Source organism: Petaurus breviceps, unplaced genomic scaffold (assembly GCF_028583685.1).
Source record: "Petaurus breviceps papuanus isolate PSGF00001 unplaced genomic scaffold, PetGlider_PUasm1.0 91133, whole genome shotgun sequence".
NCBI classification, from domain to species: Eukaryota; Metazoa; Chordata; class Mammalia; order Diprotodontia; family Petauridae; genus Petaurus; species Petaurus breviceps.
Window position 1 is genome coordinate 16756796 of NW_027187419.1, and position 21623 is coordinate 16778418.

Genomic DNA, 21623 nt, shown 5'->3' on the forward strand with positions numbered 1-21623 from the left:
CTTTGAAAGTCCCACCCCCACATACTCCTCACCGTTCATTTTGTTCCTTCTTCAGTCCTCTCCCTTTGTAAACAAACAATTTATCTTTTTCTCCCTGAGTTGTGTGTACTAATGCATTTCATTTCCACGCTTATCATCCTGGCAAGCTTTTTCATTTAACTTAATTTTAGTCACTAGATCTAATCAGTTTCTGTCAAATATCAATCTATGTCTTCCCCAGGCCAAATATATCTTTTACCTATAAGACCTACATTTGTCTAAACCCCAAGCCTATATCTCAATAACAGTGTAGGATTTCTCCTTATTGTTTCTATTTTTGTAATTTTGGTATTCTAATCACAATTCTGGTACCTATATTTGAAAAGTCACTTACCTTCCTTAGCTCTTACTTTCCTAAAATATTAAATAAATTTGTGGAGCTAAGTGATGACTGTTTTCCATTACAGCTTTATATCCACAATGCAAAGAAACCTTAAAAAAATTTGCTTTGTCTAAGAATGATTTTGTGTATATACATTCAATGTGTTTGCTAATCTATGAATTTGGGGGATTTCAAGTAAAATAGTGAAAGATTACTTTCAAGTTCATGTAGAAGGCCTGAGAAACTAACTTCCCCATAGTGCTCTGATCATGCATCCTTCATCTTGATGCTATAACATCAAAACCTTTATCTTTATAACCAATTTGATTAGAGTCCCTTTCTCTATTTACTATTTTTTACAAAATATCTATCTCCATTCTTCAGTGGGCCATTCCTCATAGACACACACCTATCACAGTATTTCTTAAGTCAAGGAAATATTCAAATACTCTGGATTTGTGTTTTAAATAAGCAAGGGCTATTGTTGGGATACAAGTCTTCAAATGGTTGAAAAAATAAATTAAAGAGGCAAAAATCACAATCCCTATAAAGGATATCAAAGGAAGAGAATCATTTCAAGATTTCCCATTGCTTCAATTCTTGAGAGGTAACTTGTGTTAACCAATAAATCACAGCATATGGCTAAGAAAAATTAAATATCATCACCAATCTGGAAAGTATACTTTTTGTTGGCACTTGCTTCCAATGTGATCTCATTTCTTTCTTAAGTAAAATAATTTTCCTATAAGGAAGAGAGTTCCTGAGGCATCAAGAACAGAAATTTGTAATCAGTAAGTTTAATCAAGCTTCAGAATTCCCACTGCTGTCTAATCTACCAGAGAATTACAGCATCATTCAATGCATATTCAGGTGTGCCACTCAAGTGACTGGTAAAAGCTGAAAGCTTAAACTGATATAAAACTAAGCTTGCTTCATAATAATAATAATCAATATTATTACTTATAAAGTAGTTTAGGCTAATATTTGCCATAGTGTTTCACATTTATTCTTTTTAAATATTTTTGTGTTATCCATCTTATATTCAGTTAGTATTGCTAAGCTTAGCAACAGATTGATCAGTTTCTCCAAAAGATGAGGCCATCAACCCTTCTCCATATGATGTACCTTCTCTTTCTTTCCCTGGTAGAATGAAAAATTCCCCCACAAAATCATACTCTCGTGACTTATCATGGTTTGAAGATGACTCTGTACTCTGAGAGATTATATCAGATAAGTGTGAACTCTGACAGATACCAAAAGCTGTAGAAAATTTTAATTATTATTTGAATTACATTTGAATTATCCTGACAACTGGTTACATGCTGAGATATGTCCATCTAAGAAGTTATGACAATAAGGTTGTCCATTTTGTCATCTGTTTCATGGATTATTTTGGCAAAAATCACCACTCAGTCACCAACTTCTATTATTATGATAGAATAGTAGGGGAAGGACAAAAGTATACCACAAATGATATAGTTCTCAAGTCTTTTAAATCATTAATTTGACTGTTGTTATTTTTAATGTGTGGTGTTTGATTGGTAAGGAGTAAATTTCAAATACCACATTCATCCCAAATAACCGTGTCTACATGATGCTTCTCTGATCCCCAGGTCCTTGGTGCTTCACCCCCTAAAAAATTTTTCCATGAGATAAGAGGCTCTTTCATTTTTTTTTGTATCTGTGAAACCTAGTTCAGTTTGGTACATATCAGGTGCTTAATAAATAATTGTTGAATTGAATTATATTGAATGAGTTGACAAACTTCTGTGGAAATTTCAATTCTTACTTCAAATGGAAGTTAGACATAAAAATAATTATAAATAAATTAAATGGTAGCTCATAATTTTGCTTCTCTAAGGTGAATAAAAGAATTGGTGAAGTTAGTATGATGTTTGCAAAATGGGGAAAAAAATTACTTTGCTCAACTAAAAAGGACAATGATGAAGAATTTATATAAATGTTGCATAGCAGCTTTTGTGGCAAAAGATTAAGAGACTGAAAAATTATATAAATACTTTGTTAAGTATTTAATATTAAATCAATATATACCTTAAAACTCTCAATTCACTGTGAACACAGGCAAAGGAAACAATGAAAAAACTTGTGTTAAAAACATGGTAATGGAAAAAGAAGTGAAAGTTTCTAAAGGATTATTTATTTTAGATCCAAATCAAATGTTTTGGAATGAATAACAATCAAATGAAACAGAAAGGACAATTGATTCTGTGTTAGCAGACATGAATGAAAGCCAGCTATTCTTGTTTTTAAAACCATTTATATTATCGCTACATTTAAAACTCAGTCTTATGTTTTTGTGTTAATTCACTATATGTTGGAAATCATGATTTTAAAAGTGCTGTCCCTTGCAAACACATTTTCATATTTAGTTTCCCTTTATTTTGTAGCTACATTGAATTTGATTACTCAGAAAAATTTAATGTTATGTAGTTTTAATTGTCTTATTTATTTAATATAATTGATATCCCTTTGTCACTTAAAATTTTTCCTTTGAATTAGAGCTGTGAGAGGTACTTTGTTCTATTCTCCTATTTTGCTCTCTCTCTCTCTCTCTCCCTCTCTCTCTCTTTGTTTTTGGAGGGCAATTTGGGTTAAGTGATTTGCCCAAGGTCACACAGCTAGATTTTTTTGTTAAGTGTCTGAGACCAGATTTGAACTCAGGTCCTCCTTACTCCAGGGCCGGTGCTCTGTTCACTGCGCTACCTAGCCACCCCTCCATCTCTCTTTATGAAGCTACTTTTTAGGTGACATATTTATTGGGAAATTATTGAAGCATATAAAGTCAGATCTTATTTAAACCTATTTTCTGCCAAAATTTCCCAATATTTCTTTCCTTTCCTTAGTAGTTTATGTACTCAAGTACATCCACTGGGATACAATGACAGCTTTGTCCCATTTCTTGGTCATTTAAGTTGTTCTATTGTGCTATTATATACATATTTTTAAATTGTTACCAAACAGTTTATGTAACTACTGTTTAGTAAAGTTTAAGTTTGGATAATTTTATTGCATATTCATTATTACATAATCCCTTTGAAGCCACTTTTATTTTTCTAAAGAAATTTTGTTACTATTCACTCTAGTGCTTTAGAGTTTGATAGTTTGACTTGGGAACAAACTAACCTATAAATTGAAATAATATCCTAATATTTTTGTGTTTATATGTGTAATCATGAGCAATGACTATACTTATATTATTTTCCTTCCTTTTGCTTTTTAAATTCAAATATTTAAATTTTCTCTTCCAAATGCCCTGTCATTTATCTTTCCCTTATTAACACTGAGAAAACAGGAAATCCATATTCTATAGTATTTAGATATACACATATATTATACTCTACTCTATCCAACTATATTAATACAGGAAAACAAATTCCCAAATTAACTATATACAAAAAAGAACAGACTTCAAACTGTACTGGGTTCATCTGTTATCTGTCTGGTGCATGTTTCATTGTGACTTTGTTGAAACACTCAGTAACTGATCAATGCAATGACCAACTGCAATTGCAAAGCTTGTTATTATAATATTGCTATTATTGTATACATTTTTCTGGTTCTGTTCACTTCACTTTGAATCAGCTCATGAGCTTCTTTAGAAGCTCTTTTTTCTCATATATTTTAATTATTTTATTTGTTTTTAGTTTTCAACAATCACTTCCATAAGTTTTAAATTTTCTCCCCATTCCCCCATACTTCCCCAATATGGCTTGCAATCTGATATGGGCTCTACACATATATTCCTACAAAATGCCTTTTCACATTAGTTATGTTGTATGGAAGAATTAGAATGAATGGGAAAAACATGAGGGGGAAAAACAACAAAATAAAACAAAAAAAGAAAATAGTCTGCTTCATTCTGCATTCTGACTCCCTAGTTCTTTCTCTGGATATGACTGGTACTTTTCATCATGTGTTCTTTGGAATTGTTTTAGGTCCCTGCATTTGAGAAGGGCTAAGTCTATCAGTCTGTCAAAATCAGTCCTCACACACTGTGAATGTTACTGTGTATAATGTTCACTTGGTTCTGCTCCCCTCAGGCAGGATCAGTTCATACAAGTCTTTCCAGGTTTCTCTGAAGTCTGCCTGTTCATCATTTTTTATAGCATAATAGTATTCCATTATATTCATATGCTACAACTTGTTTAGTCATTCCACATTTGATAAGCATCCCTTAAATTTCCAGTTCTTGGCACAACAAAAAGAGCTATTGTAATTTTTTTGTACATGTGGGTCCTTTTCCCATATTTATGATCTCTTTGGGGTACAACTCTAGAAGTGGTATTGCTGGGTAAAAGGATATGCTTATTTTCATAGCTCTTTGAACAACGTTCCAAATTGCTCTCCAGAATGGTTGGATCAGCTCACAGATCCACCAGCAATGAATTAGAGTTCCAATATTGTCATATCTTCTCCAACATTTATCCTTTTTTTCTCTTTTATTGTGTTAGCCAATCTGATAGGTGTAATGTGGTACCTCAGAGTTGTTTCGATTTGCATCTTTTGACTATAGATAGCTATAATTTCTTCCTCTGAGAAATGCCTGCTCATATCCTTTGACCATTTATCAATTGGGGTACTTGTATTCTTGTAAATTTGATTCAGTTCTCTTATGTATTTTAGAAATGAGACCTTTATCAGAGACATTGGCTGTAAAATTCTTTCCCAGTTTTCTGCTTCCCTCCTAATCTTGGTTGCATTGGCTTTGTGCAAAAACTTTTTAATTTAATGTAATCAAAATTATCCATTTTGCATTTCATAATGCTCTCTATCTCTCATTTGGTCACAAATTCCTTCTTTCTACATAAATTTTACAGATTAACTATTCTTTGCTCATCTAATTTTTTTATATTATCAGTCTTTATACCTAGGTCGTGTACCCATTTGGACTTTATTCTGGTATGCAGTGTCAGATATCAGTCTTCCTTTAATTTTCTAAAGAATAACATATAGATAAGTATTATGAATACTATAGGAATCTTCATAGGTTTTTCCTCAGATATATTATTCTTGTTATAATTCTTTTAAATGGTATTTCATGAAACAAAGTGTGACAGTCAATAGAATTCTGCACATGGGGCCAGGAAAGCCTAAGTTTAATTCAATCCTCAAATTCTTACTGACCTCATGAACTTTGGCAAGCCACTACACTGCTGTCTGCTTCGATGTCCTCATCTGGAAAATGGGAATAATAGTGGCATATAAGTTCCAAGGTTGACATGAAGATAAAATGATATAATATTTGTAGCATTATATACATGGTAACTATTGCCATGGTATTTTTCTATTATTTCCTCCATGTATATTGGTAAAATTCATTTAATAAAATGACTTCCAAAGTCTTTCCTCCTGCCTTTCTTCTCCTTTATCCATCAAAAATAAATATTATAAAATGAACCTATTTTTTTAAGTTAAAACCAGTTTTATTACAAGAGAAATGAACATACTTGTGGAATATAAAGGGTTACTAGACTTTTCTTTAATTAATTAGTTAGTTTATTGATTTACTAATTTATTGATTTTTAATTTTGATATTCATTTCCACAAGATTTTGAGTTCTGAATTTTCTCCTCATCTTTCCCCTCCCTCGACCCTAAGATGGCATGCATTCAGACTGGCTCTTCCCCTAGTCTGCCCTCCCTTCTATCATGGCTCCCTTATACCTTTTCCCCTTATTTTCTTGTAGGGCAAGATAGATTTCTCTACTCCATTACCTGTATATCTTATTTCCAAGTTGAATATAAAAACATTTTTTTTACATTTTTCTTTTAAACTTTGAGTTACAAATTCTCTCCCTTCTTCCCTCCCCACTCACCCTCATTGAGAAGGCAAACAATTCAATATAGGTTATACGTGTGTAGTTATGCAAAATATTTCCTAAATAGTCATGTTGTGAAAGACAAATTATATTTCCCTCCATCCTATCCTGAACTCCACTTATTCTATATTTTCTTTTGACCTTGTCCCTTTTCAAAAAAGTCTTTGCTTCTAACTACCCCTCCCCCAATCTGCCCTCCTTTGTATCATCATCCCCTTATCTCCTCCCCCCCTTACTTTTATTTGAGGGGTGAAAGCAGGGCAATTGAGGTTGTGACTTGCCCGAGGTCACACAGCTAGTTAGGTGTCAAGTGTCTGAGATCAAATTTGAACTCAGGTCCTCCTGACTTAAGTGCTGGTGCTCTATTCACTGCACCACCTAGTTGCCCCTCCAGAAAACCACAATAAAGTTTAGATATTTTTCTTTATAGCTGTAAATATATACATACACTCCCCTATGCTCCTAGAAGGTTACAATAAAGTTTAGATATGTTTCTCCATAGCTATAGGCATATACATACACATATACATACATACATAGACACATACGTTCCCAAAATACATCCCCCTTACTTTCCTTTATGGTAAGATACCCAATTGAATGTGTATGTTATTCCCTCCTTAAGCCAAATCCAATGAGTTTCACTCATTCCCTTTCACATATGCCTTCTTTCAGTCCATTGTGAAAACTTTTTCTTCCCTCTTTTATAGATTATTTATCCAATTCTATCTCTCCCTTTCTCCTACCAATACAGTCCTCTCTCACCCCTTAATTTTATGTTTTAGATATCACTCATTTATATTCAATGCATCTTGTGTTATGTATGTATGTATGTATGTATGCACGTATGTATGTATGTATGTATGTACCTATCTATCTATCTATCTATCTATCTATCTATCTATCTATCTATCTACCAATCTATCTATATCCTCCAAATACCTTAATACTGAGAAAGGTCTCATGAGCTACAAATATCATCTTTCCATGTAGGAATGTAAATTGTTCAATTTTAATAAGACCCTTTTTTCTCTTTCCTGTCTACATGTCCATGCTTCTCTTCAGTCTTGTATTAGAATATCAAATTTTCTACTCAGCTCTAGTCTTTTTATCAAGAATGCTTGAAAATCCTCTATTTCATTCAATGTTCATTCCTCCCTCCCTACCCCGAAGTATTACATTCAGTTTTGCTGGGTAGGTGATTCTTGGTTTTAATCCTAGATATTCTGAACTCCAGAATATCATATTCCCAACCCTTCAATCCCTTAATGTAGAACCTGCTAGGTCTTGTGTTATCCTGATTGTATTTCCACAACACTCAAATTATTACTTTCTGACTGCTTGCAATATTTTTTCCTTCACCTGGGAACTCTGAAATTTGGCTAAAATATCCCTAGGAGTTTTACTTTTGGTAACTCTTTCAAGAGGGGATCAGTGGATTCTTACAATTTCTATTTTACCTTCTGGTTCTAGAATATCAGGGCAAATTTCCTTGATAATTTCTTGAAATATGATGTTTAAGCTATTTTTATTATGGCTTTTAGGTAGTTAAATAATTTTTAAATTATCTCTCCTCCATCTATTTTCCAGGTCAATGGTTTTTCCAATGAGGTATTTCATATTGTCTTTCTTTTTCATTCATTTGGTTCTGTATTATAATTTCTTGATTTCTCATAAACTTATTAGCTACTTAATAAAGTTAGCTTCTGGTAAAGCTTCTCATAAAGTCAATTGCTGTATTCTAATTTGAAGAAATTATGTTTTTCAATGAGGTTTTGGACCTCCCTTTCCATCTGACCAATTTTGCTTTTTAGGACATTCTTTTCCTTATTGACTTTTTGGACCTCTTTTGTCATTTGGGTTAGTCTATTTTAAGGTGTTTTTTTCTTCAGCATTTTTGGGGTTATTTTCAGAAGGCTGTTAACTCATTTTTCATGATTTTCTTTCATCACTCTTTTTTTCTCTTCACAATTTTTCCTCTGATTTTCTTACTTGATTTTCAAAATCCTTTTTGACCTCTTCCATGGTCTGTGATCAATTCATATATTTCTTGGAGGCTTTGGATGTAGGAGATTTGATTTTGTTGTCTTCTGGTTGTATGTCTTGTTCTTCTTTTTCACCAAAGTAAGATTCTATAGTCAGACTTTTTTATGCTGTTTATTCATCTTCCCAGCCAAAGACTTGATTTTATAACTCCCTATCAAGGCAGGATCCTGCTTTTTGTGGGTGTGAGTTGGGTGTGAGGGAGGGGTGGGCATACTGTCCCAGACTTCTGGGGTTTCATATTGGCCACTGGATCCCCCACTGTCTGTGGTCCCAGAGCACTGGAAGCAACCACGTCTGCTGCCCAAGTGTTTGGCCTGGAGCATGTGTTCCTCTTTCACCCTGGTACCACAGAGTTTCCCTACTGATCTTCCATGCTGTTCTCAGAATTTGTGGCTTGAGAAGTCTAGTAATCCTAATAGTTGCCAGACATTTAGTCCCCTGAGGACTGCTCTGGGCCACACTGGATTGCACTCAGCTCCCAGCACAGTGCAATATACCCTTCCTGTTGGTCTTCCAGAATGTTGTGGTGAAGATGTGTTTCACTCTGTCATTTTTTGAGTTCTGCAGCTCTAGAATTTACTTAGAATCATTTTACTGGTATTTGGATTGAGTTGGGCATGAGCTCAAACAAGTACCTGCTTTTACTCCATCTTGGCTCCACCCCTAAACCTATTTTTTCATGTCATATCTAGCTTATATCATTTTCTTTTTCTATCATATTAAGAAATCTGATATGGATGAAATTGTACCATAGAATTGTTTGAATATGAAAAATATGAAAAAATTATATTTGAATATGACAAATTTGTATTTCTCTAACAAATAGTGATTTAGGATCTTAGTTTTCTCCCTGAAACAAAAGTACATCCTTAAAATACTAATATTCTTCCAATGATGTTGAATAGTTACTCACCATACAATTCCCAGAAACAAATTTGAGGATTATGAGAGAGCATTTTTGTCACAAGTAGAATACAACACATTATAAATAAAAACTTGTGAAGAATGGATGGTATAAAGGATATCATCAAATAAATGTATGATTGAAATAGATGTGTTCATCATGTGACAAGAGAAAGGGAAAATTGATGAACAGTCTACATCTCCTAGTGACATTATTTATTAAAACAAGATTCTTAGTATTTTGGCATTTTCTAGACTAGGCCTACACTAGATCAAACTAATGAACCACCTATGAAAGTTCAAATTCAATGAAGCATTTGAGGAACATAAAAGTTGAATTATAAAGCCACTTTATAAAATTTGAGATTAAAAGAATAAATTTGAAATGTTGCAGAGTGAAAATAAATAGTACTGCTCAGTTAATTTTGCAGAATCAAAACAAAAATTAAATAGCCAATAAAGAATTCTCTGCAAAGTAGACAGAAACAAAGGTGAAGCTTCTGACATGAATTTCCAATGGGATGGTGGTCCTTTTATACCTCAGTCATCAAGGATTACTTCCCCTTAACGGGGAAGAAAGACATATACTCCAAACAATATATTTAAGGCTTGACTCCATTTCCTCCAAAAGCCAGTTCCACAATGAATGCATATAGTAAATTGCAAATAAACCCATTTATCCAAATGGATTGCAAATGAAAAACAGAGAATGTATATAGATAAGAATAAATAACAAACAGTATTTGAGAGCAAGACATCTCTTCTCAAGCAAGAAGGTCTCAGATTTTATCAAAGGTCGAATTCCCCCAAGCCTCTATTTTATTGAGTTGGGAGAAAGGACATGATCAAAATGCTGGTTCCTCTACATTTTGACTTCTTTGAAGAGTATTTGTCTCCTTTTAGAAGCCTGAACAGAATCTGGAATCATATGTCTACTCTTATAAAGCTGGAAGTCAAAAGTACAGGATTTCTTTTCTTTCACAGTCTTACCAAATCTATCTCCTCATTTAGGCATGGGACATTAAATAATCAATCTCTGAAAATTAGGAGAGTTACATGCAAAAGAGAATTAAAAGACAAATCATATATCTATTTATTTATTTTCATTATCATCATCATCATCATCATGATCCCCATCATCATTATATTCTCTTCACCAAGAGAGGAGCAAATACTTGTACTTTTCTGTAGAATCATTTTACACTATAAATTCATTTTAAATGAAAACCTTGAGATTTTAAAATTTTCTTTGTGCAAAACATCTGCAAAGTATTTTGATTGACCTTTTGTAGAGTCAATTTGTACCTTGAAAGAAATTTATTTTTGCTTCTTTTCTGTTAAATTCTCTTCCATCTTTGTGTTGATTAGCTTGGAACAGTTTTCTACTGTATGTTTTAACTTTCTACTTTGTCATTTATCTTATTTTAAAACTCTAGTTTCTGAATTATTTGCCATTTTAATGTCTTCTTTTAGGTATGTATTTTTATTTTGAACCATTCTGTTGGAGTTTTGTTTTGTTTTTCCTATTACAAAGTTAACTGTGAAGGATTCACTAAGTATCATTTTGTTTTCACTTTCATTGAGGATTTTCATTTCATTTTCTTTTAAAGTATAATAATATTTTCTTTACTAGTTGCTCATTTTTCCTTTTTCACCAAAGTCTTATAGTTGATTTATGTTCTTGGGAGGTAAGATTTTAACCAAATATTATCTCTTGCCTCCACTCCCGCCCCCCACCTTAACACATCATTTTATTTCTTTATTTCAATTTCTAATAGCTTATAGCAGACTTTTTGTTTTGTTTTGTTTTACTCATGGTTTGGTTAGTTTCCTTTCCATATCAGCTAAGGCACATTTGCTTTGGTCCAGACCCCCAGGGCTGAGTAGCCTTAAAATTTTCCAGGTTTAGAAGCATGTGAGTTTGTCATGGCTTTTATAATATGCATGATCCACTGGGAAGTGGCTAAAGTTAGGTTGACATATCATTTTCTTCTGGTAACAGAACATCCCTTCCTGTCTAGTTGGCTCTGAAATGCTGGGTCATTGACTCCATCACCATAATGTTCCCATTCCATTAAGTGGTTGAGCAAGATCAGATATTTTTTCACCTGTCATATCAGGTGGCAAATTCAAACTGAATTACTTGGTGTTTTCAGAGTCCAGGATTTAAGCCCAAAGTTAGAATGCAGAACACAACTGTTGGGTTGTTATCACTGTCTGCACCTGAGACACAGGAAGGTTGGGAGTACTGAAAGAGAGTGGAATGTGTATATATTTTGGCTCTAGGCAGCTTGTTTTATGTAATGTTTCAATATTTCATTGATTTCCTCTTTTTCTTTGTTTTAATTACTGTAGATTTGTCCCATTGTGGGGGGGATGCTTTGAGGTTGTGTGATAAGGGATATATTCTGAGAACATCTCTTCTTCCTTCTTCCTTATCATATAACTTTAACAATATATGAACTGGGAAATTCAGTGTCCTTTTTTCAGTTATCATCCCGCTTCTTCTCTGCAATTTTTGACACTAGTTACTGGAACATCTTCCTGAGCCTTTTCTACATTCTTGTTCCTCCATATGGCACCCTGTATGCCAGTTTATCAAAAAATAATTCCTTTAATATATGGATAGTTTATACCTGGTGGATCACCTCGTCCAATTCCCTCATTTTAAGATAAAAAACCACAAAACTGAGCTTTAAAAGACATCAAGTGACATTTCATTCTGTAAAGTCATTTGGGCCCTCTTACCTCTTACACTCCCAAAGCACTCTTAAGGGTCTCATATTTACAGAGCACTGTATATTTTACAAACCATTTTCCACACAGGGCTACAAGATAGACAGTAGAATTATATCTATAATTCATTGCCATGCAGACATCCCTGATAAGGGAATTTCCTCAACCAATGCAGGTCAGGACCTTCTCTGCAATTTACAATCTGAAATGAAATGTCCTAAATGCAAAGCCAGTATGTGGCAGAGTATGACTTGAACTGAAATCTTCCTTGTCAGCAGGATTGTACTATATCTACTATATGTTTCCCTTCTTCCCCATTTTACAGATTCAAAAATCAGAACTCAGAGAAGTCAAAGTGACTTGCCCATGACAATGATTAACTGTCCAGGTTGGAATTTAAACCAATTTTTTCTAACTCCAAATTAAATAATCTTTCTACTACTGAGCAAAATAAACATTGGATACCATACACACAATTCAAATATTTTCATATTCTAAGTTACTTTTCTATTTTGTTGTTTGTTGTTCAGTTGCATCCAACTTTTTTGACTACATATGAGATATTCATGATAAAGATACTGAATGGTTTGCCATTTTTTCATCCCTTCCTTTATCTTACAGATGTGGAAATTGAGGCTAACAGGGTTAAATGATGTTCTCAGGGTCACCCAGCTAGTAAATGTCTTAAGGCTGGATTATAATTCAGTTCTTCCTGACTCCAGGTATAGGGCTACATCCACGTGCACCTCCTAACAGCTGCTATGCCCTTGTCTATGTAAGGTTAAACTTAACAAATATTTTACTTCTAGTCAATGGCTAGGAGAAAGAGATCATTGTACTCACTTCATTTGTATTTCTTTTTCACCCATAAAACTGGAATTCCTTTTCTTAGACAGAAATTGTTCCAATGCTCCATTGTAGATAACAAAACTATATCTACAGGTGGGTCAATTTCCTGATGTGTTAGTTAAAAATGATAATTTCCAGGCTTCTGTAATGCAGGCTTTACTTGAATTTGAGTGTATTCTTTCTTTCTCTCTTTCTCATGATTAATCAACTTTAAAATGAGACCCTTTTGTAAAATATTTAGTTATGCAATTGCATTTGAATGCATATACAAAATATGTTACCTTTTTAGTAATATGTGTCATAACATCAAACAACATCTGACCAGATATGACTGGGTTGCTACCTTCATCCCTGGAAAGAATATCCATATCTATGAGATCATAAATCCATTGAAATGTAAAAGTAAAATACGTGAAGAGATTTGCAATTTTAATCCATGATATGAATGTTATTTTTTTTTCATTCTATAACAAAATAGAATTTACGTTCCTATTAACCTCAGAAACATAATTTTCACTGCCAGGGGTCAGCGATGGATTGCTTCCTAAACATGAATTCATCAAAGTCAGGTTTGAATTCTATCTTGGACACTTTCCAACTTGTGATGATGGGTAAATTACTCTACTTCTCTGAGCTTCAGTTTTCTCATCTGCAGAAAGGGGATAAGATGGTTAGTATCTGAAAGAGTTATTAAGAGACCCTAGTTATATGCTATATATAAATTACTTTGTAAACATTAAAAAGCTAAATAAATGATAGTTACTATACTTTGTTTTCTACATAACATGTTAAGAAGTCTTTTAATTCCCAGTTTTTATATAAGCATTGAAATACAATTTTAGAAAAATTAAAAAATGAACATAATTCCCATTACATTGATCTATAATATTTTACAATAATTTGATGTCAAGCTTTCTAACTTATATTGTGAAGTACTGACTTTCTCCACATTTAAAAAAAATCAGGGCTGTATTTTCATGGTTACTATCCCATGATTACTCTCCTTATTTCCATAGTTAGTCATTACTGATATTCCTTCAGGTTCCTTATCTATAAAAATGGAGATAATAATAGAACCTTACTTGCAAAGTTGTTGTTAGGATTAAATGATTAAACATGTAAATAAAGTCATAAAAATCTTAAAGCATTGTGTAAATACTACCTATTATTACTTCATTATAATTTTGACTTATAAATCAATATCCATTATGTCCAGTCAGTCAACCAGGTTTAATGCACCACTATATTTTCATTGAGACTAAATAACTTTATCTTGTCTCTAAAATGTCTTAAGAGACACTTTTTTTAAATTTTTGGTCTTTATCAATTTGTTTGTTTACTTTTAGTTTACAAGATTCAATTCCACAATTCCCTGAGTTTCAAAATTTCTCTCCCTTCCTCCCCTCCCCCCACTATGATGGCATACAATCAAGTACAGGATGTGCAAATACTTTCACATTAGACATTAGTCAGGTTATAAAGAATTGTATCAGATGAAATGAAAAATGGGAAAGGAAACAAAACTGAAAAAGAAAAAGATCAGGTAGTTTGCTTCAATATGGATTCAAACTCAATTATTTCTAGTTCTTTCTCTGGATGTAGACATTTCTCTCCATCATGAGTTTTTTTGGGATTGACTTATAACACTGCATTGCTGAGAAGAGTTCAGTTTATCAAAGTTGGTCATCACACATAAGTTGTGTCTGTAATTGTGTACAAATTTCTCCTGGCTCTACTCTTCTCACTCATCAGTTCATATGATCCTCTCCAGGCAAATGTGAAGTTCATCTGCTCCTCATTTCAAATAGCACAATAGTATTCCATTGCATTCATATACCACAACTTGTTCAGTCATTCCCCTATTGATGGGCACCCCCTTAATTTCCAGTTCTTTGCACTACAAAAAGAGCTGCAATAAATATTTTTGTACATATGGGTCTTCCTCCCACTTCTATGATCTCTTTGGGATACAACCCTAGAAGCGGTATTGCTGGGTCAAAGGGTATGAAATTATTTATAGCTCTTTGGGCATAATTCCAGTTTGCTCTCCAGAAAGTCTGGATCAGTTCACAACTCCACCAGCAATGCATTAGTGTTCCAATTTGCCCACATCCTCTCTAGCATTTGTCATTTTCCTGTTTTGTCATCTTAGCCAATCTGACTGGTGAGATGTAGTGCCTCAGAGTTGCTTTGATTTGCATTTCCCTAATCATTAGTGATTTAGAACATTTTTTCATATGCTTACAGATATCTTTAATTTCTTCCTCTGAAAACTGCCTGTTCATATCCATTGACCATTTATCAATTGGGGAATGACTTGTATTCTTATAGATTTGACTCAATTCTCTCTATATTTTATAAATGAGTCCTTTATTAGAGACATAGGCTGTAAAAATTCTTTGCCAATTTCCCACTTCCTTCTTAATCTTCATTACATTGGCTTTGTTTGTATAAGAGCCAATTTTTAATTAGTTGCTTGAAACCTGTTATATTTCTTGCAATCCTCACATCAGGTATACACATCAACAAGGATAAAGTAAAATAATTAGCTTGTTTGACATGAATCTCACATCACTTTACTCATTGAAAAATACCTCAACATACAATATGGTTCACATTAAATACTTTTAGTAAGATGGAACCAACCACTACCTTGGAAGTCACTGCAGAATGGAATGTAGGCCTTAAACATAATCCTGCTTAATAAATTATTCTTCATTCACTCATCAATTCCTTCATCTATTCATTCATTCACTCATTCATGCCCTTCCTTTTCCACAGTCACTTGTTTTATATTGTTTGGCATTGAGTTTGTAAGAGTTTGAAAATTTTAAATCATTAAAAATTGGAATAGTATGTTTGGGAAATTAATAGACTCAATCCAGGCAGATCTTCAAACAGAGTCTATATTCCATCTGGAAAGGGCTTCAATTAGGGACCAGTACATCATATGTTAGAAATTTCCTAAGACTAGTTTTGAATGTTGGATTGCTCTTAATGGTGGGAGGCATATGGAAGTTTAGGAAAAGGTAGGAGAAACCAACCTAAAAGCAGAGAGAACTGAAATGATTAAATCTCTTTGGAGTAGACATTAAAAATCATTAAAAGGATGGGGTGGCCAGGTAGCACAGCGAGTAAGAGCACTGGCTCCTGTGTCAGGATGACCTGGGGATCGAATCCAGGCTCACACACTTAGCACCCACCCAGAAATATCTGGCTGTGTAACCTTGAGCAAGTTACTTAACCCCAATTGCTTTAAAAAAAGAAATCATTAAAAGGAGAACAGTTCATTAGTACACAGTGAAGTATGGAGTCTTCAAGGACACAGATTCTGAAAGTTAGGGTTGATTGGGACATTTAATATTCAAAAATGGCTCTAAGAATACATTTTAAGCTTTTTAAATATAATTCAGTTTTCATCAGTTTCATTAATTACCTGCTGCTCTATACATAATGTGAGGTGGACTGTTTGAGTAAGAGGTCCTGCTTTTCAATATTCAGTTGTGAAAAGCAAAATAAGACTTCCCAAATTCCTTCTTCCCCTTAACTAAGACAGCAAATTTCACATAACATAGTCAAAGAATTTCATTTCACCTTGGAATAAATCTCAGGGGCCATTTAATTCAACCCATAACTGAAAATAATCTTATACTATAATACACCCAATGAGAGAATCTTTTGATCTCTGCCTAATGATGTCCAATGAGGGAAGTCTGTTAGCATCCTAAGTAGCCCCTTCTTCTTTTAGACAGCAGTTCCTTCTCATTGCTCTTGGTTCAGTCCTCCAAGCCCAAAGAGTACAGGTCTAATCCCTCTTCTATATACAACCTTTCAAATGTTTAAAACAGTTTTAAAAACAAAGGTTTAAAAATGTGTTTTTTACATTCAACTGGGAAATAAGATATATAGGTATTGGGGTATAGAAACCCATCTTGCCCTACTAGAAAGTTAAGGGGGTGATGGGGGAGGATATAAGATAGAACAGATTGGGGGAAGGGGTATTAAGTAGGCTTGCTATTTTGGGGTTGGGAGAAGGGACAAGATGGGGAGAAAAAATGTAACTGAAAATCTTGTAGAAATGAATGTTGAAAATTAAAATACATTAACTAATCAAATGTTTAAAACACAATTATGCCCACTTATACCATCCCAAGTCTTCTTCATTTTAGATATCACTATTTACTTTAAATAGTCTTATGTGACAGAAACTCAAGGTCTGTAGTTTCACCATCTTAGAAATTATTATTTTTATTCTTTAGCTGAATTTAATACTCCCCATGTTGTCTAACTAAAGCAAAGGACAGAGTGATCATTTTAATTCAGCTCATGATCCCATAGCCATTTATTTATTTTTGTTAAGTCATAGTTTCTACACCAAGAAAACTCACAGATAATTTTCAGCAGAGAACTCATTAGACATTCCTTTTCTATCTTGTATTTATGGAGTTAGGGTTTTTTTTTTTTTTAATCCAGATGCAAACTACCTTTATCCCTATAGAAATTAATTCCCTTCAAATAGTTTCAGATACCCTAACTTCTCAAGATAGTTTTAGATGCCACTCCTGAGTCAAAGCATTTGGATTTTTTGTCTGAGGTAAATTAATATATTTTGTCACTCATCTCTTTGAGGCCAACAAGCTCCAGTCCACTAAATAGTTGCACCAAGCACATAAGAGCTTTCTTGATCTAGTTGGCAATGAAAAAAGAAATACCTGCTAGCAGTCCTTTCAGGATGCTAGTCATCATTTTCTAGATATGGATATTCATTCAGATAGAGTGTTTCTGCTAAAGCTATGGGGCAGTTAGATGACCCAGTGGAGTGAGCACTGAACTGGAATGATTAACATCAAATCTGGCTTTAGGCATTCACTAGCTATTTGACCTTGACAAAGTTACTTAACCTCAATATGTCTCAGTTTCCTTATCTACAAAATGGGCTAGTAATAACATCTATTTCCTAGGACATTGTAAAGATAAAATGAAATAATATTCATAAAATCCTCTGCAAACTTTAAAGTGCTATATAAATGCTAAGTAATAGTAGTAGTAGTAGAGTTATAATTATCATTTTTATTGTTGAGTAAAACATAACTCATCATGAGAAAAGAAGAGAGACAGAGAGACAGACAGAAACAAGAGACATATGGTGATACAGAGATTCATAACTGAATTTGGAGGGTCCTGGATCAGAAATGTGGAAGTGACCCAGATTTTAATCCTAAGCAAAACATAGCCATTAATTGTAAAAAAAAAATTTGTCCATTTAGTGTCACTGAGATTAAAGGATGGTGTTCATGATTCATAAAGCCCCTGATAAATTAAATACACCTTAAAGTTCAGCGATGGAAAATTTAGCCTTCATTGTTACAATTCACCAGGGGGAAATAGTCACAGCTTGCTAACCTGCATGCATATTAAGCTTAGGGAAATTTAAATGATAAACAATTAGTAAAATGACAATGAATTAGAAGTCAAACAATACATTTATTTAACAAGCAAAGCACTCTGGGCAACCATTATAATGATTCAGAAACAATCACAAATGACTCACTCTATAGTGTCTGGGGTCGGGGCCAGAATGGAAGGGTCCAGGTCTGTGTATAACAAATTCTGGCTTCCTTGGAAACATTATTCTAATAAACCGTGATTTTTTTTCTCCAGAGTTCACAGCTGCTTTGAGTCACTGGGAAACTTTTTCATCTTTACAATTAAATGTAGTCTCTACTTTTCAAATAGTTTACAGTTTAATGAAGGAAAAAGCCTGGTATCACATATATAAACAAAATAGCAGATGGATTAAATGTATAGGATAATCCATCATAATACTAATGTTAATAGTTAACTTTTACATGTGAAGATTGAACTATTGATTTGAACTAATGGTTGAACTAATTGATTAGAATATTGAAATAATGATTATGTATCTAATAATAGCTTACATTTATAAAGTGCTTTATTTTTTTCCCAAGTGCTTTATATACATCATCTCATTTGGGCTTTATAACAACACAGATTGAATTGTTTTGTTTTGGGGGGGGGGTTGAGAGTAGGGAAAGCGTAACTTGGAGTAGAACTTTGATTTCTTCACTGTGGGGACCTCAGTAAGGTGTAGTTGAAAGATTTGAATTTAAATCCATATTCTGTGACAATCTGTGTCAACTTGGGCTTCCAACAGGATCTAGCTAAAATATATAAGCAAATCTAGATGGAATGATAGTTTACCTTTATGGGCATCACATTGTTGGGGTAAGAGTCATAAAGAGTACAAGCAGAGTCATAATCTTAAATATCTCCCCTAAGGAGACAAATTTGTTAAACAGACTTTATAGGTAAAATAAGTCAGGTTACATATCAAACTACATAGAGGACTCACCATGCACTAAGTGAGAGAGAAAATTTCCATGTCACAAAGGGAACAAAAACAAGAAGAACAAAAAACCTCAGCTAACATAAATACCATGAAACAAAATGACAGAAGCAATCATCAATATTAAATAATATTGTCTCTTTGTAAGTGAGTGAACCTCTCTAAATGTCCATTTAATCAGCACATTTCATCTAGAGTCACAGATGCTCCCATTAGTTGTCTGGTCCCTGGAAATATCTAAATTAGACACTCTGGAATCTCTCATTCTCAGGGCATCTCTAAAGGAGATTCTTCCTAGTGGAACTGCTTCTCTGATTCCAAGTCACTCGCAGAGATTCCTAAGTAATTCTGCAAAAATCTGTAAATAACAAGACAATATAATATAACACCACCTCCCAAATTTGTTTTTTCCAAAAACTAGTTCATATGAAAAAAATGGCTCCAGCCTTATGGTTATTATCCTATATTAATAGCCAAGCTGCAAGAACATCAAATCAGGAAATAATAATTCATCTGAAATTTCAGGTTTTGTTGAAAAAAAAAATTTCCTGAGTATCTCAGTTTTTAAATACCATTTACTTTTTCTATCATTACCTAAACGCTGTGCCTGATATGGACACTGCCATCAGCATGCTAAAGGAAGAGCCTTTAAAAGGAATCCATGAAGGTTTGTCTTTGAAAATGAGTTCTTCCATCTTTTAAAATTAATGCAGGCTTTTAAAAATGTGAAAATCATTTCACTTTCTTAACAATTATCAATGCAATTATATAAGCAAAATTTTCATTCTAAAATACATACAAGGCCTGTATAGTTCATAAGAAATATGTGTGTAAACATACACAAATACAAACACAGAAATATAGACTATATCTATATATAAATATATAGATATAGTCTCTATTTCCTACTTTTTAGAGAAAAAAATCGGATCTTATTATCTTTCTAAAAAGTTGTTACTCCATTATAAAACTTTACACATTTTTTCCTATAAATGTTTACATTTTTTCTTATCTCCTTATTATGAAGATGTTATCCCCATATCATCCTGAAGAGACATTTCAAAGACCTAATCATATAAAAAATATATATAAATAGTAAGCTATAAGTAGTAGTAAGTGTTATGGGAATGGGAATTTAAGATCTTCCCTGCCCCTGGGCCCTTTGATAGGCTTAAGTGACTCTGAGAACCTTCACAGATTTGAAAATATACTCTGGCCCCTAATAGGCTGAATGTGGTCACCTGGAGCCTGTGGTGGGAGGCTTATTTTTCAGGAATGCCCACACCTTGAATGTGATTGGGCAGTAGGTCAAGAGGCTTGTTACATTCTCTGAGCCAGGAGAAGGCTATATATACCCTGATGTGAGATTTTGCTTTGGGGCTTACTTTGGGAAGAGTTATGTGATTTGACCAGATGAAAATCTGGGCAGCTGTTGAGCCCCCTGGCTTTGAAAACCCAGATGTTGGTGCTTCCCTCTCTGGTAACTGACTAGTTATGGATGTAATGGTCAGACAGTTAGAAGCCTGTCTGCTGATGTTTCTCTGTATTTGTTGTCTGCTTGTAACTTGTTTGTATTCTCTGAAGTTCAAGGTGCTGACCTTTTCCCCCTGAAATAGGTAAATGACATATATTTGATTAAAGCAAGATTGTTAGCCCATTTTGATTTGCTTTCCTTTAGAAGTGTTGTCAGCCACCCTGAGGATGCTAGGGTGCTTGCTGCTACAGCAAAGACATGGTAAAGCTTAGAAATGATTTCCCTAATTATAAGATATGGGGTTGACCACACATAAACAGTAAAAACAGCCAGATCTTTTATATTTGCATTGTTTTATAGCAATTCAGGTGTTTGGGTATCACTCTACTGATTAATTGATTGATTGATTGCTTGATTATTGCAAAAGCAAAAATTTAGAAATGTTTACGTGCCTTGAATTTAGAAATCTGCCACAAAAGGAAAAGGAAGGACATGGTTATGACAGTATCAAAACTGTTTCCTTAAGGGTACATAATGATCTGACATAAATTATAATAGGGGTAGTTCTTTTTTATTCCAGACAATAGTCATAGTTAGCAACCAATCATAATGCAAAGTTGTACATTATTCACAGGTTTTATAACCATACACAGCATTAACCAGTCTGGAACATTTCCTGTTAAGAAAGGAAATGTAACAATGTGAAAACTCAGTCAAGATGATCCTAACTTAGGGCGGAGGCAAGATGGTGGAGTAAAAGCAGGAACTAGCTCCAACCACCTACAATGCCTGTAAAAAAAAAAACCATAACTTTAAACAACTTTTAGACCCACAGAACCCACAAAATGAGAGAGAAACAAATCTCACACTAAAGGATGGGAGGATCAGTAAGTGTCTATCACACCAGACTGGAAGCCAAGCACATTTCTGCATGAGCCCTGTGGGCACAAACACAGTATAGCCCCTATCAGCACCAGACCAGACAAAGCAGACTTCAGGAGAATGAATCACCAGCAGCTGTGGCAGTTTCCAGACTTCTTAACCCATA

The 21623-nt window shown here is 33.8% G+C and overlaps 1 long non-coding RNA gene across 4 annotated transcripts in view; it reads right to left on the minus strand.

Annotated features, from left to right (window-relative positions):
- Window positions 1-13142: 13142 nt before the first annotated feature.
- Window positions 13143-21623, minus strand: part of LOC138155515 (uncharacterized) — a 62854-nt gene continuing 54373 nt past the window's right edge. For 3 of the 4 annotated variants that reach the window (XR_011166851.1, XR_011166850.1, XR_011166852.1), the window contains exon 3: window positions 13143-13383. This is a non-coding gene — a long non-coding RNA (uncharacterized lncRNA). Of the gene's footprint in view, window positions 13384-17172; window positions 19460-21623 lie in introns of those variants that run through there. The other variant, XR_011166853.1, reaches the window with a different exon arrangement.